The sequence below is a fragment of the Trichomycterus rosablanca genome, chromosome 4, assembly GCF_030014385.1.
Source record: "Trichomycterus rosablanca isolate fTriRos1 chromosome 4, fTriRos1.hap1, whole genome shotgun sequence".
NCBI classification, from domain to species: Eukaryota; Metazoa; Chordata; class Actinopteri; order Siluriformes; family Trichomycteridae; genus Trichomycterus; species Trichomycterus rosablanca.
In genome coordinates, this window is record NC_085991.1 from 15,345,108 (window position 1) to 15,360,318 (window position 15,211).

Genomic DNA, 15,211 nt, shown 5'->3' on the forward strand with positions numbered 1-15,211 from the left:
GCTCCTGTCAAATGCTTCCAAGTCTTTTAATTTGACAAAGCGAGTCTTTAATGACACCTCATGCTTAAACTGTTAGAAATGCTTTAATGAAGCTCTGCATTGAATGTTGTTTTGTCATGAATAAACTTCCCAGTGCAACCAGTCAACATGGTTTTGACACTAAGCCACAGAGGTCAAAGAAATGCCCTGGTCTTCATACGGGCTGGCTCGTTGGTCTAGGGGTATGATTCTCGCTTAGGGTGCGAGAGGTCCCGGGTTCAAATCCCGGACGAGCCCTTGTTTACCCACGTTTTATTTACCAACTGCCTCTTCCAGGAGAACACAAAAGAAATTAAGGGAGAACGCAAAAATATTAAGGAAAACACAACAACATTAAAGGTAAAAACACAAATTAATTAAGGACAACACAAAAACATTAAGGGAGAACATGAATATATTAAGAGACAACACAAATACTTTAAGGTAAAACGCAATTACATTAAGGGAGAACGCAACCAAATTAAGGAAAACGCTCCCAGTCACTAGGGGGCACCTTTATCATTTTTTATCTTTATGAACATTGCAGCAAAAGAAGCAGAAAGCACATGCTAAAGATGAGCAGCTTAGTGTAGAGAATCTGGCTTTGGTTTAACTTTAACGTTCAGTGCTGTAATTCTAAACAAAAGTCAGCTTTTGATACATTAATGTCAAACCATTTTTATACAAACAAATCAATGTTCTTCACCTACTACAAACTCTATTTTTCATACTAATTTTAAATAAAGATCAATAAATCTGTGATAATTTTATATTGGAGATGAATTAATCTATGAACATCTAGTATAATTTCATTTATTAATACAAACATCAATGTTTCCCATTTACAAAAAACCTTTTTTTTTAGTTATTTCATTTGAATTTATAGTTCAAGATCAATAAATATATGATTATGTTATATAGGATAATTGTAAATTATAGAATTATTTGATATGATTAGATTTATTAATGTAAAAACTATTTTTATATATAAACATACATGCCCCTCACCTACTACAAACTTTTTTTTCCATTTTTAAATTATTTATTTTATTTTAATTTCTAGTTAAATTCAATAATTGTATAATAATTGTATTTTACATGTGTCCATGTGTCTATATAAAACAGTTTGACATTCTAATCTAATCATATGATACAAGATTTAAATAGATGTATTTATTTATTTGCACAATAACTTTATTATAAATGATATTTTTGTATTGTTTTGTACAACCCCAATTCCAATGAAGTTGGGACGTTGTGTAAAACATAAATAAAAACAGAATACGATGATTTGCAAATCCTTTTCAACCCATATTCAGTTGAATACACTACAAAGACAAGATATTTAATGTTCAAACGGATAAACTTTATTGTTTTTTTTGCAAATATTCACTCATTTTGAATTAGATGCCTGCAACACGTTTCAAAGAAGTTGGGACAGGGGCAACAAAAGACTGGGAAAGTTGAGGAATGCTCAAAAAACACCTGTTTGGAACATTCCACAGGTGAACAGGTTAATTGGAAACAGGTAAATGTCATGATTGGGTATAAAGGGAGCATCCCCGAAAGGCTCAGTCACTCACAAGCAAGGTTCACCACTTTGTGAACAACTGCGTGAGCAAATAGTCCAACAGTTTAAGAACAACGTTTCTCAACGTTCAATTGCAAGGAATTTAGGGATTTCATCATCTACAGTCCATAATATCATCAAAAGATTCAGAGAATCTGGAGAAATCTGTGCAAGTAAGCGGCAAGGCCGAAAACCAACATGGAATGCCCGTGACCTTCGATCCCTCAGGCGGCACTGCATTAAAAACCGACATCATTCTGTAACTGATATTACCACATGGGCTCAGGAATACTTCAGAAAACCATTGTCAGTGAACACAGTTCATCGCTCAATCTACAAGTGCAAGTTAAAACTCTACCATGCAAAGCGAAAGCCATATATCAACAACACCCAGAAACGCCGCCGGCTTCTCTGGGCCCGAGCTCATCTGAGATGGACTGACGCAAAGTGGAAAAGTGTCCTGTGGTCTGACGAGTCCACATTTCAAATTGTTTTTGGAAATCATGGACGTCGTGTCATCCGGGCCAAAGAGGAAAAGGACTGTCCGGATTGTTATCAGCGCAGTTCAAAAGCCAGCATCTCTGATGGTATGGGGGTGTGTTAGTGCCCATGGCATGGGTAACTTGCGCATCTGTGAAGGCACCATGAATGCTGAAAGGTACATACAGGTTTTGGAGCAACATATGCTGCCATCCAAGCAACGTCTTTTTCAGAGACGTCCCTGCTTATTTCAGCAAGACAATGCCAAGCCACTTTCTGCACGTGATACAACAGCGTGGCTTTGTAGTAAAAGAGTGAGGGTACTAGACTGGCCTGCCTTGTCTTCGTAGTGTATTCAATTGAATATGGGTTGAAATGGATTTGCAACTCATCGTATTCTGTTTTTATTTATGTTTTACAAAACGTCCCAACTTCATTGGAATTGGGGTTGTAGATACAAGCTAAAGGACGTCACAGCACAGTAAAAACCACATCAATATTTAAATAAACATTTATTCCAAGGTACATCAGAAGCTTCATTTCACTGAGTACATCCAAAGTAACCAAAGTGTTAGAATGGTCAGCATTTTTAATCTGCTGCTTTAATTTAAGTGCAATAACTTTATTGAAATATGTGCAATACCTGCTGTACTTTGTACTCTGTGTAATACATTGTAAAACTGTGCAATATTTGCTTAACATTTTTTAACGGCTGCTTGTATTTTGCAGTTTTTTTTTTACATATCCTTACTTTTCTACTTTTTAATATGTGTATATATTTGTAAACACTTTGTATTTTTATATTCTTGAAAGCTGCTGTAACACTGCACATGCATATCTGTTATTTCTTTTTTTTAAAAGTATATTTACAACTGTTTGTTATGTTTAGTTTATTTTTTACTCATTCTTTACTTCCAAAGTTTGTTTTACATAAAATTGAGCTCCTAGTGTGCAGAAAATTGTTTTATTTACAGTTTAGTCTTCATTACATTATTAAAATGTTACAAAATATTATATTTATGTTTAAATAAAGTTTGCAGGTTTATTGTTAATTTTCTCCTTATATACATATATATATATACAGTGTATCACAAAAGTGAGTACACCCCTCACATTTCTGCAGATATTTAAGTATATCTTTTCATGGGACAACACTGACAAAATGACACTTTGACACAATGAAAAGTAGTCTGTGTGCAGCTTATATAACAGTGTAAATTTATTCTTCCCTCAAAATAACTCAATATACAGCCATTAATGTCTAAACCACCGGCAACAAAAGTGAGTACACCCCTAAGAGACTACACCCCTAAATGTCTAAATTGAGCACTGCTTGTCATTTTCCCTCCAAAATTTGTTAGTGTTACTAGGTCTCAGGTGTGCATAGGGAGCAGGTGTGTTCAATTTAGTAGTACAGCTCTCACACTCTCTCATACTGGTCACTGAAAGTTCCAACATGGCACCTCATGGCAAAGAACTCTCTGAGGATCTTAAAAGACGAATTGTTGCGCTACATGAAGATGGCCAAGTCTACAAGAAGATTGCCAACACCCTGAAACTGAGCTGCAGCACAGTGGCCAAGATCATCCAGCGTTTTAAAAGAGCAGGATCCACTCAGAACAGACCTCGCGTTGGTCGTCCAAAGAAGCTGAGTGCACGTGCTCAGCGTCACATCCAACTGCTGTCTTTGAAAGATAGGTGCAGGAGTGCTGTCAGCATTGCTGCAGAGATTGAAAAGGCGGGGGGTCAGCCTGTCAGTGCTCACACCATACGCCGCACACTACATCAAATTGGTCTGCATGGCTGTCACCCCAGAAGGAAGCCTCTTCTGAAGTCTCTACACAAGAAAGCCCGCAAACAGTTTGCTGAAGACATGTCAACAAAGGACATGGATTACTGGAACCATGTCCTATGGTCTGATGAGACCAAGATTAATTTGTTTGGTTCAGATGGTCTCAAGCATGTGTGGCGGCAATCAGGTGAGGAGTACAAAGATAAGTGTGTCATGCCTACAGTCAAGCATGGTGGTGGGAATGCCATGGTCTGGGGCTGCATGAGTGCAGCAGGTGTTGGGGAGTTACATTTCATTGAGGGACACATGAACTCCAATATGTACTGTGAAATACTGAAGCAGAGCATGATCCCCTCCCTCCGGAAACTGGGTCGCAGGGCAGTGTTCCAGCATGATAATGACCCCAAACACACCTCTAAGACGACCACTGCTTTATTGAAGAGGCTGAGGGTAAAGGTGATGGACTGGCCAAGCATGTCTCCAGACCTAAACCCAATAGAACATCTTTGGGGCATCCTCAAGCGGAAGGTGGAGGAGCGCAAAGTCTCGAATATCCGCCAGCTCCGTGATGTCGTCATGGAGGAGTGGAAAAGCATTCCAGTGGCAACCTGTGAAGCTCTGGTAAACTCCATGCCCAGGAGAGTTAAAGCAGTTCTGGGAAATAATGGTGGCCACACAAAATATTGACACTTCAGGAACTTTCACTAAGGGGTGTACTCACTTTTGTTGCCGGTGGTTTAGACATTAATGGCTGTATATTGAGTTATTTTGAGGGAAGAATAAATTTACACTGTTATATAAGCTGCACACAGACTACTTTTCATTGTGTCAAAGTGTCATTTTGTCAGTGTTGTCCCATGAAAAGATATACTTAAATATCTGCAGAAATGTGAGGGGTGTACTCACTTTTGTGATACACTGTATATATATATACAGTGTATCACAAAAGTGAGTACACCCCTCACATTTCTGCAAATATTTTATTATATCTTTTCATGGGACAACACTATAGAAATAAAACTTGGATATAACTTAGAGTAGTCAGTGTACAGCTTGTATAGCAGAGTAGATTTACTGTCTTCTGAAAATAACTCAACACACAGCCATTAATGTCTAAATAGCTGGCAACATAAGTGAGTACACCCCACAGTGAACATGTCCAAATTGTGCCCAAATGTGTCGTTGTCCCTCCCTGGTGTCATGTGTCAAGGTCCCAGGTGTAAATGGGGAGCAGGGCTGTTAAATTTGGTGTTTTGGGTACAATTCTCTCATACTGGCCACTGGATATTCAACATGGCACCTCATGGCAAAGAACTCTCTGAGGATGTGAGAAATAGAATTGTTGCTCTCCACAAAGATGGCCTGGGCTATATGAAGATTGCTAACACCCTGAAACTGAGCTACAGCATAGTGGCCAAGGTCATACAGCGGTTTTCCAGGACAGGTTCCACTCGGAACAGGCTTCGCCAGGGTCGACCAAAGAAGTTGAGTCCACGTGTTCGGCGTCATATCCAGAGGTTGGCTTTAAAAAATAGACACATGAGTGCTGCCAGCATTGCTGCAGAGGTTGAAGACGTGGGAGGTCAGCCTGTCAGTGCTCAGACCATACTCCGCACACTGCATCAACTCGGTCTGCATGGTCGTCATCCCAGAAGGAAGCTGACGCACAAGAAAGCCCGCAAACAGTTTGCTGAAGACAAGCAGTCCAAGAACATGGATTACTGGAATGCCCTGTGGTCTGACGAGACCAAGATAAACTTGTTTGGCTCAGATGGTGTCCAGCATGTGTGGCGGCGCCCTGGTGAGAAGTACCAAGACAACTGTATCTTGCCTACAGTCAAGCATGGTGGTGGTAGCATCATGGTCTTGGGCTGCATGAGTGTTGCTGGCACTGGGGAGCTGCAGTTCATTGAGGGAAACATGAATTCCAACATGTACTGTGACATTCTGAAACAGAGCATGATCCCCTCCCTTCGAAAACTGGGCCTCATGGCAGTTTTCCAACAGGATAACGACCCCAAACACAACCTCCAAGATGACAACTGCCTTGCTGAGGAAGCTGAAGGTAAAGGTGATGGACTAAACCCAATTGAGCACCTGTGGCGCATTCTCAAGTGGAAGGTGGAGGAGTTCAAGGTGTCTAACATCCACCAGCTCCGTGATGTCATCATGGAGGAGTGGAAGAGGATTCCAGTAGCAACCTGTGCAGCTCTGGTGAATTCCATGCCCAGGAGGGTTAAGGCAGTGCTGGATAATAATGGTGGTCACACAAAATATTGACACTTTGGGCACAATTTGGACATGTTCACTGTGGGGTGTACTCACTTATGTTGCAGCTATTTAGACATTAATGGCTGTGTGTTGAGTTATTTTCAGAAGACAGTAAATCTACACTGCTATACAAGCTGTACACTGACTACTCTAAGTTATATCCAAGTGTCATGTCTATAGTGTTGTCCCATGAAAAGATATAATGAAATATTTGCAGAAATGTGAGGGGTGTACTCACTTTTGTGATACACTGTATATATATATATATATATATATATATATATATATATATATATATATATATATATATATTGTTAGGATGAATCTTTTTGTCGAGAGACTCTGAAGAAGCAGTCGGAGAATCCAGAAAGTACTCTTCAAAAACACTTTATTAAGTGTAAGAAATGATCTGTGAATATATGTCAGAGCTAAGCCGATCGGCGCTCCTTTCTCCTGCAATCCAGATGATTGCCAGCCAAAAGAGACCGTGCGTCTGAGCGCGCCGGTTTTTTAAACTAAGCTAGGCTCCTCCTCCTTTACTGCTGGTGGAGCCAATAGGCTTGTTCGACTTAACCCGGCGCTGCGCAGACCGATCGCCGCCTGGCTCGGTACGGTGCATGCCGGTAAGTTTTTTTTGTCCGACTTGCGTCGGCGCCACCGGCGCGTCACGATGACAGACTGGTGATAATCTCGCGAGAGCGCGGCGGCTGCAGGCGGCGGAACCGGTCGCTGCAGTTGCTCTCCACGGGCTGCGCTGCCTGAGAGACGGCTTGATGACGACAGAGCTTAATCCTCATTGGCTAGAAGCTCCGCTGAATCCTCTGGCGGTTGTTTCATTTCATTCTAAAATGTAAATCTCAGTTTATTTGTCTTAAAGACCCGATATGTGCGAAATACTATCATGCTTTCTAGTAGCATGACAGTTTATTTTCGTACAAATTGCAACATATTTTATAATTATCATTCCATATCATGCAAAGACTCTAGTAGGCTACCTGATATTTCTTTAATGTAACAGATCTTTTTATCTTGATGTTTTTCTAGAACTTCTGATGGTCCTTGTCTTCTAATTGTATTAATATAATGCAATCTGAATTTCTTTAATATTTTATATCTTAAATGTTTTAATACCACTATCACTATTACACTTTGATTTATTTTTCATTCTTCTCTGTAAACTTTGTAAACATTTTAAAATATGCTACATAAATAAAGCTGTGTGGATGAGCATGGTGTCATGTTTCTTTACAAAAACCTGTTCTGGAAGAACAAAACAATCTTGTTCAGAAGATGATTGTGTTAAGAGATTCATCTTCAATAAACCACAGCCACTATTCACCATCAATGCCTAAATAACTGATTTGTCAGTGCTTGAAGAAGCACAAACACACACAATTGTACAAATGTACATATTAACCACATTATTCATTAGTGATTCATACTGGGCACATCGGTGAGCATACTGAAGTATACCGTTTAACAATGCATCTATAAAATACAGTGGCATGCGAGTATGTGGGCACAATTACTGTTACTGTGAACAGTTAAGCAAGTTGAAGATAAAATTATCTAAATTATCTATATAAACCAAAAGTTTGGGTACCCTGCATGGTTAGTACCTAGTAGCACCCCCTTTGGCAAGTATCACAGCAGAGTCTTTTAATTCTTGTTTAAGGGGTTTTCACCAATTCTTCCTTGCAAAAGTCTTCCAGTTCTGTGATGTTCCTGGGCCATTTTGCATGCACTGCTCTTTTGAGATCCATCTACAGATTTTTAATGATGTTCGGATCAGGGGACTGTGAGGGCCATGGTAAAACTGGATTATTCAGAAACTGCCATTTCATAATTACATTTAAAACAGTTTTTTTCAGTTGTGAACAAGCCATAACCCTAACAGGCTAATTAAGGTCTGAGACCTTGATTAAAGTTATGCTCAAACCTCCTAGGGTTCCCATACTTTTGCAACATACTCCTTTCCTTTTTCCACTCTAAAATAGTAAAATAAAAAAATAAAATAATACTAAAAAAAAAAAAAAAAAATAAAAAAAATAATACACTGAAATTGCTTAAAATGTTGAAAAGTGTGTTTCATCTTTAACTTTATGCCTTTTGGAGATCATTTCATCTTCAACTTGCTTAACTGTTTACAGTAACAGTAATTTCGACCAGGGGTGCCTAAACTTTCGCATGCCATGGTAACATCCAATATTTCCCTGTTGCATGTTGTGTTTAGTCATAAAAAGGTTAGTTTTTTATCCCAGCAATTATCAAACTAATTTCATCACTAATGCGGTTAATTTATAAATATATTCACTTTTTTTAAACTGCAGTCTATACACAACACGGCTGCACAATGGCATTCACCGCTAATTGAAATGTGTTCATTTTGTGTAGGCTAAAGACCACTCACTAAAGCAATTAATACTTAATGGAAAGATGTGTTTTGAGAGGCAATTTGGCACCAATACAAATTAATTGGAATAACGATCTACACCTTTGAAACAGGTGTGCACTATTTATCCATTAATCCTTTTGGTATATAAGGCCACTGTTTCATGTTACATGTGCTATAATGTCACATCATGGACAATGTACTTATCAATTTAAAGGACAGCCAAGGGAATATCACCCTATGTGTACCAAAAACTGTTGCAGAAAGGCTGAAACATGGTGAGTAAACAAAAAATGCATGATACCATTGTAATGGTTTTAGGAATACTTTATTTACTTTGATATACTTTTGCAGATAAAGAGTATTTAGCTAACACAATGACTCAAATAAGAACTGCAGGGAATACAAAAAGCTATGAACCAGGTACACTCTTTATTTATACTAAACAATCACATCACAGTTTTTGAATGCTTTTTCTTTGTAGTATTTTTATAAAGTGGTCTTGTTGACTGTCTCTGCAGCCTCTACTATTGATTCATCCTTCACCCAGAGCTCCACTCCTGCAACCAGGCCCCCTCCCTCCCTTACACCCACAGTTGTATTTAAATCCCCAGCTACCTTCACCCAGTCCTCCACTCCTGCAACCAGGCCCCCTCCCTCCCTTACACCCACAGTTGTGGTCAAATCCCCACTTACCATCACCCAGTCCTCCACTCCTGCAACCAGGCCCACTCCCTCCCTTACACCCACAGTTGTGTTTAAATCCCCAGCTACCTTCACCCAGTCCTCCACTCCTGCAACCAGGCCCCCTCCCTCCCTTACACCCACAGTTGTGGTCAAATCCCCAGCTACCTTCACCCAGTCCTCCACTCCTGCAACCAGGCCCCCTCCCTCCCTTACACCAACAGTTGTGGTCAAATCCCCACTTACCATCACCCAGTCCTCCACTCCTGCAACCAGGCCCCCTCCCTCCCTTACACCCACAGTTGTGGTCAAATCCCCAGCTACCTTCACCCAGTCCTCCACTCCTGCAACCAGGCCCCCTCCCTCCCTTACACCAACAGTTGTGGTCAAATCCCCACTTACCATCACCCAGTCCTCCACTCCTGCAACCAGGCCCCCTCCCTCCCTTACACCCACAGTTGTGTTTAAATCCCCAGCTACCTTCACCCAGTCCTCCACTCCTGCAACCAGGCCCCCTCCCTCCCTTACACCCACAGTTGTGGTCAAATCCCCAGCTACCTTCACCCAGTTGTCCACTCCAATAAGAGACACCTACCAGCCATCACCTCCAGCCAGACTAGGGTCAGAGCAGCTGTTATCACCATCCAACCTGTTGGGAAGCCAAGAGTCACAACAGGGTACACTATTTGATTAAAATAATTATATTAAAAAAAAAAAAATGTTTTCATGAAAATACGTGACAATTATGTTTCATAGAACTGACACACAGGACCACACTTCTACTGCTGGACCTTACAAGAACTTATCAACAGCTGTATTTCCGCAATAAGACGGCCTTTTACAAAAAACTACACCAAGAATTTCAACTAAAAGGTTACAATTTGTCAGCTGAAAAAATACGAAAAAAGCTGGGAAACATGCTTACCACATACAAGAGGGCCAAAGACCGACGTCGGGCAACTGGTGAGGCAAAAGTCACCTGGGAATATTACACAGTAAGTATATGATGAATTTTACAAGTCTTAGACACTTATTTTACTACTAACATTTCACATTCCTTGTTGTGTCCAAACCTTATGTCCTGATATACATTTAAATCTAATCTAAGTAATAATAAGTATAAAATAATAATATAAGTATAATATTAGTGGATAAAAATGATGAATTATTTAATTTTATTTATTTATTTATTTTTTTTACAGCAAATGGAAGACCTGTTTGGGACATCAGGGGTAGGTAGTGCACCACCAGGCACTCTCTACTCAACAAGTTTATTCCCAGACAAGACCTCGTCCAACCTGCCCTTATCCACTGAAAGGGCGCAACCGTGCCCCTCTCATGCACAACCTAACAGTCCTGTCAGTGAGGAGCAGCCTGGTCCTTCGACTAGCACAGAGAACCAGGCAACAAGCAGGAGAAGGTCAACCAGTCAACCTTCTTTTTATGAGACCTATGAGGCCCATGCAGAAAGAGGGACTGTTGCATTGGAGTCCCTGGTGCGGCCAGACCTGGAAAGGTGGAGGAGGCTGAAAGAGAGGAGGAGAAGAGGCTTTGAAAAAAAATTTTTTACGTGCCTTGGACAAATTGTTGAACAATTAAAAGATATTTCAAGACAACAAGAAACTATTGTCAAGCTACTGGAAAGCAATGCTTCAACACAATAAAGTATTTTGCAGACTAACTGTGCACTTTTCTTTTTTTTCCTCTTAAATAATGCATTGCATTTAAATATTCACCACAAATCTTTGTCCCCACAACAGGGCAGTGGTTGGCTGGTCACAATCCAAATTAATGTGACTGCACCTCTGGGGACCACTGGTACTCCGAGATCCCCTGCTGAATTAGCCTAGGTGCTAGTCACCCAGTTTCCATGAGCTGCCACGTGGAGGCACAGCAGGAGTCTTGATGATGGAGAGGCACTTAAAAATTGAATGACCTAAATGTCTATTAGTCTAGCCATAATAGAAGTGTGTAACATCTATGCTACATTTTATGGTGGATAAAAAGTGCTTCACATCACCCTGTGGTATAATTCCCACCAGCTCACAAAAAAAAAAAAAAAAAACGTGGGATAAATGAAAAAGAATATGGTGATGAATATTTAGATATGTGAACAAATCATGTCTCTATAATGAACTGCATCTTGGTTGTGAGGTTGAAGTGGATGCTGTTCATCATCCTCTTCATCCTGCACATCATCACCTTGGTCTCCTGGCTCCAAGCAAACATTGTGTAAAATGCAACAAGCTGACACTGCTGAGCTGATGGATTGGACATTTTTCATGTGCAGGCATTGGAGTCTCCTAAACTTTGCCTTTAGAATGCCAAAAGCATGCTCAATGACCACGCGGGCAGTGTTTAGTTTTCTATTAAAGCGCTTCTGCCTAGCTGTCAAGTGCCCATTGTCTCTGTAAGGCCTCATCAGTTGGGGCAACAGAGGGTAGGCCGAATCCCCAATTATATACATCCCGTGTGGGACCAGGGACAGGGGATCTTCTTCCAAAAGATGAGCAACCTCTGTGAGGCGAAAGGCTCTGGCATCATGCCAGCTACCAGGATGACCCACGCTGATGTGGGTGAACCGCCGGCGACTGTCACAAAATCCAGTGAGAATGATAGAATAGAACTGTTTCCTGTTAAAATATGCCAGGGGGTTTTCACAGTGTGGCTTCTGAATATGAATGTGGCATCCATCTACTGCACAAATAGTGTTTGGAAATCCAGCTGCTTGAAAGCCTAACAAAGAATTGTGCAGGGTTTGTCCTAAAGGCCAGGAAATGTGCTGTGCCATGTGTGTATTTACCAGAGTACAAAACTCATGGAGATGTTTGGCAAGAGTGGATTTTGTGATATTGAATCGGTCTGAAATACCCCTATATGACTCCTGGTTGGACAGTGTCCATAGACAGGCTAGGACACTCTTTGTCAGTGGCAATTTTGTTTGCTGTGGATTCATATAGACAGGGCCAAGGGTGTTTATAAGATCCTAAATAGTAAGTGAGAGAAAAGACAGTTATCATGATAACATTAAAACCATCTGAATGATTATGTGGCTTCCACATAGTCTACGTACCTCCACTTGTCCTTTGGAGAGTCTGAAATGACCTCTAAATTCTGAAAGACTGTAGAGGGGGACAACATCCTCTACAAAATGTTGTATTTTTGGAACATGCCTAAGGAAGGGTAAATGTGATTAAGTCCTTACATAGACAAAATAATTATGTAGACAGTTTGGACTTTGACACAATATAATTGCAGTCAATTTACCATATACACAACCACAATGATTAAGGTCTGATTGAGTGCACTTAATAATTTCCATCTAATTATTTCTAAAACACTTTTACATTGTTTATGATTATCATATTCACTGATTCTAACTTAAACAAATCGTATATTTGGAATTATGTATTCACACGTTTTCATGTGAAATGTTTCAATAGACAGTCTTGAAAAACAGACTACTTAGTTTAGATCTATTCATTTAAATTGTTGTAGACAAATATTTAATCTATTCAATAACATAAATATGTGTTTGATAACATGTTTGTTAGAACTTTTCTTTTTCACCAATCTACAAGATAAATGAATGATGAGTAAAACTATACTTATTTACAGATTTTACAGAAAATTAGTTTGACACTTTGTGGTCATTTAAAGTCACCACTGTGGATTTGGCAAACAAACGCGGAGCTTAATCTGCTCAGTGATCAAAAATGTTTAGTTTAGTTTATAGATGATTAAATAATCGCTGTTTCACCTTCGTTGTTCATCATATTCGATTTCACGCAAAAGCAAAGGGATTTCTATTGCATCCAGTTCATCAGCCGCGAAGAACGCAAACGCCGCGAGATCCGCCATAGCTCACGTTTGTTGCAGGTGGCGACTGTCCGACTTGACGGCTTTCTTTTAACCTCCTCCCCCAACTGCAACCTGCTGCTCTCGCTGACCACCAAGGCGAGGCGCAGTTCATCTCGAACAAGCCTAATGAAATGTGCTAAAAAGCCCAGGGCTCCGCCTCCCCCCCCCCCCCTCGGTAGGAGTCAGGAAGGGAGCATGGCCGGTGCCATTTTGAACAAAGGGGACATGGCCGGCGCCATTTTGAACAAAGGACCACGTGGGTGAATGCCGGGAAACTTCCCATATTAAATGTACGTTTTTTATGTTCCGAAAATCCTAACAAGCATCTTAATGCTTTCACATTAACTTTTAACTTTAGGTTAGGTGTTTCTAGATTCCAGGAGAAAAGGATAGCCGTCAGCAACCCCCAATTTAACCCCTTCTGACTTACATGGCCACTGGGCTGAATTTTTACAATAAAAGGTATCTAAAAATAAAAAGGCTACCAGTTAAACTAAAGGAACCGTACCTATCGCAACAGCTCCTAACCCTAAAACAAACAAACAAACAACAAAAAATAATAAAAACAGGAAATCAAAATAAAGTAATTTAAAAAATAGGAAATCAAAAAGAGAAGAAAAAATAAAAACAATGGGTGCGTAGCTTCTACAGGAAGTCCGCTCAGGTTGCCCTCCACCGGACGGAGCTGCAGATATTCAGAAGGGGCCCATAGCTCCTGTTTCTCTGCATAGCTTCTACTGTCTCATGGATTCTCCCCTGTCGGTCTTACCTGTTTCCGCAGCGGCACAAACATTTAAACGATGAAACACAGAGAATATCTTTTCTAAAAATAGCAGAGTACCAAACATATATACATCGTACACAATCCTGAGCTAACCCCTTGCGTTTTGTAGCTAAACTATGTGTGTTGTACTTAACTAGTGTTTTCAAAGATGATCTGCGTGTCTGCGAACTATATGTTTATGTTTTTCCCTCCTAGTCTAACCAAATCCTTTCTCTTCTTCTTGTTCCGGTGGCTCCTCTGGACTCTTCTTCCGCATGGTTGGTTTCGTCGGGCTTTCTGCTGTGTTTTGTTCCCTGTAGGCGGGTCCAGTTGGTGGCACTTCTGTCCCTCGGAGTGGGTCTTCCAATTCCCACGAAGTCTGTCTCTGCCAGTCCTTCCACGTCTCCTTCCTTCCTCACGGTGTATGATCCGTAGTGCTGGTCCTCTCTCCTCATTTTCTCTGGTCGGTTTTACCTTTAATTAAGCAGAGTTAGTAGCACTTATGCCGCTCGAAGTGGGTCTTCCGGCCCACCTTCAAGGGTATCCTCCTCATCATCATCTACATGATATCTAGACAAATCAGCCAACATCATCTGGATAACTGGTGGATCCTGCCCCCCTCTGCTTCCTCTACACACTACTTCTATCACAAATTTTTCTATTAATACCCTGATGCACGGGATACCACAACAACAACATATCACTAAAATTACCAATCCTACACATACTGACATCACCAAACTCGTAATAACTTCCTTCCATGGCCCAAACATCCCTTCTAGCCACTTAACCCATTCATTGTTTATCCCTGAATTTTCCTTCCATTCTCGTGACAAAGCCCTCAATCCTTCCAAAGCTCGTGTCACACTACCATCGGGTGCAGTATTATTGGGGATGAAGGTGCAACACGATGAACCCACAATCTGGCAAACTCCACCTTTCTCTGCCAACAGCATGTCCAACGCCATTCTATTCTGTATGGTCATAAGAGAAGTCTGGTCTAGCTGGTCTCTCAGTCCCTCAATGGCCTGAACACTGAAATTAACAAATCTCTGCTGATTGTAATAGAGATAGTTTATCCAGTCTACATTCTTATTGAAAGTTACCCACCAAAAGAGGGCACTTTCAAACCCTGCAGCAATCTGGTTCCTAGCCTTAAATTCATCTGGGACCCCCCTTGGGACCCCTATACCATCAATCCACACGGTCTTGTCGAAGGATCCGCCAGGTTTGACCTCTCGGGTGTCTCTTCGATGGTTGTGGTGATTGGTCAGGACGTCAGCGGCATCCTCCACTCCGTGCTGCTTGTAAATTCTGAAAGGCATAATCAGAAAGACCAACGCACACTCCCCAGACCAATTCCCATGCAACCTTCGCCGG

The 15,211-nt window shown here is 40.8% G+C and overlaps 1 non-coding gene across 1 annotated transcript; it reads left to right on the forward strand.

Annotated features, from left to right (window-relative positions):
* The first annotated feature begins 204 nt into the window (after window positions 1-204).
* On the forward strand, window positions 205-276 carry trnap-agg (transfer RNA proline (anticodon AGG)). Its single transcript has one exon. It is a non-coding gene; the product is annotated as a tRNA-Pro (tRNA).
* The last annotated feature ends 14,935 nt before the right edge of the window (window positions 277-15,211 follow it).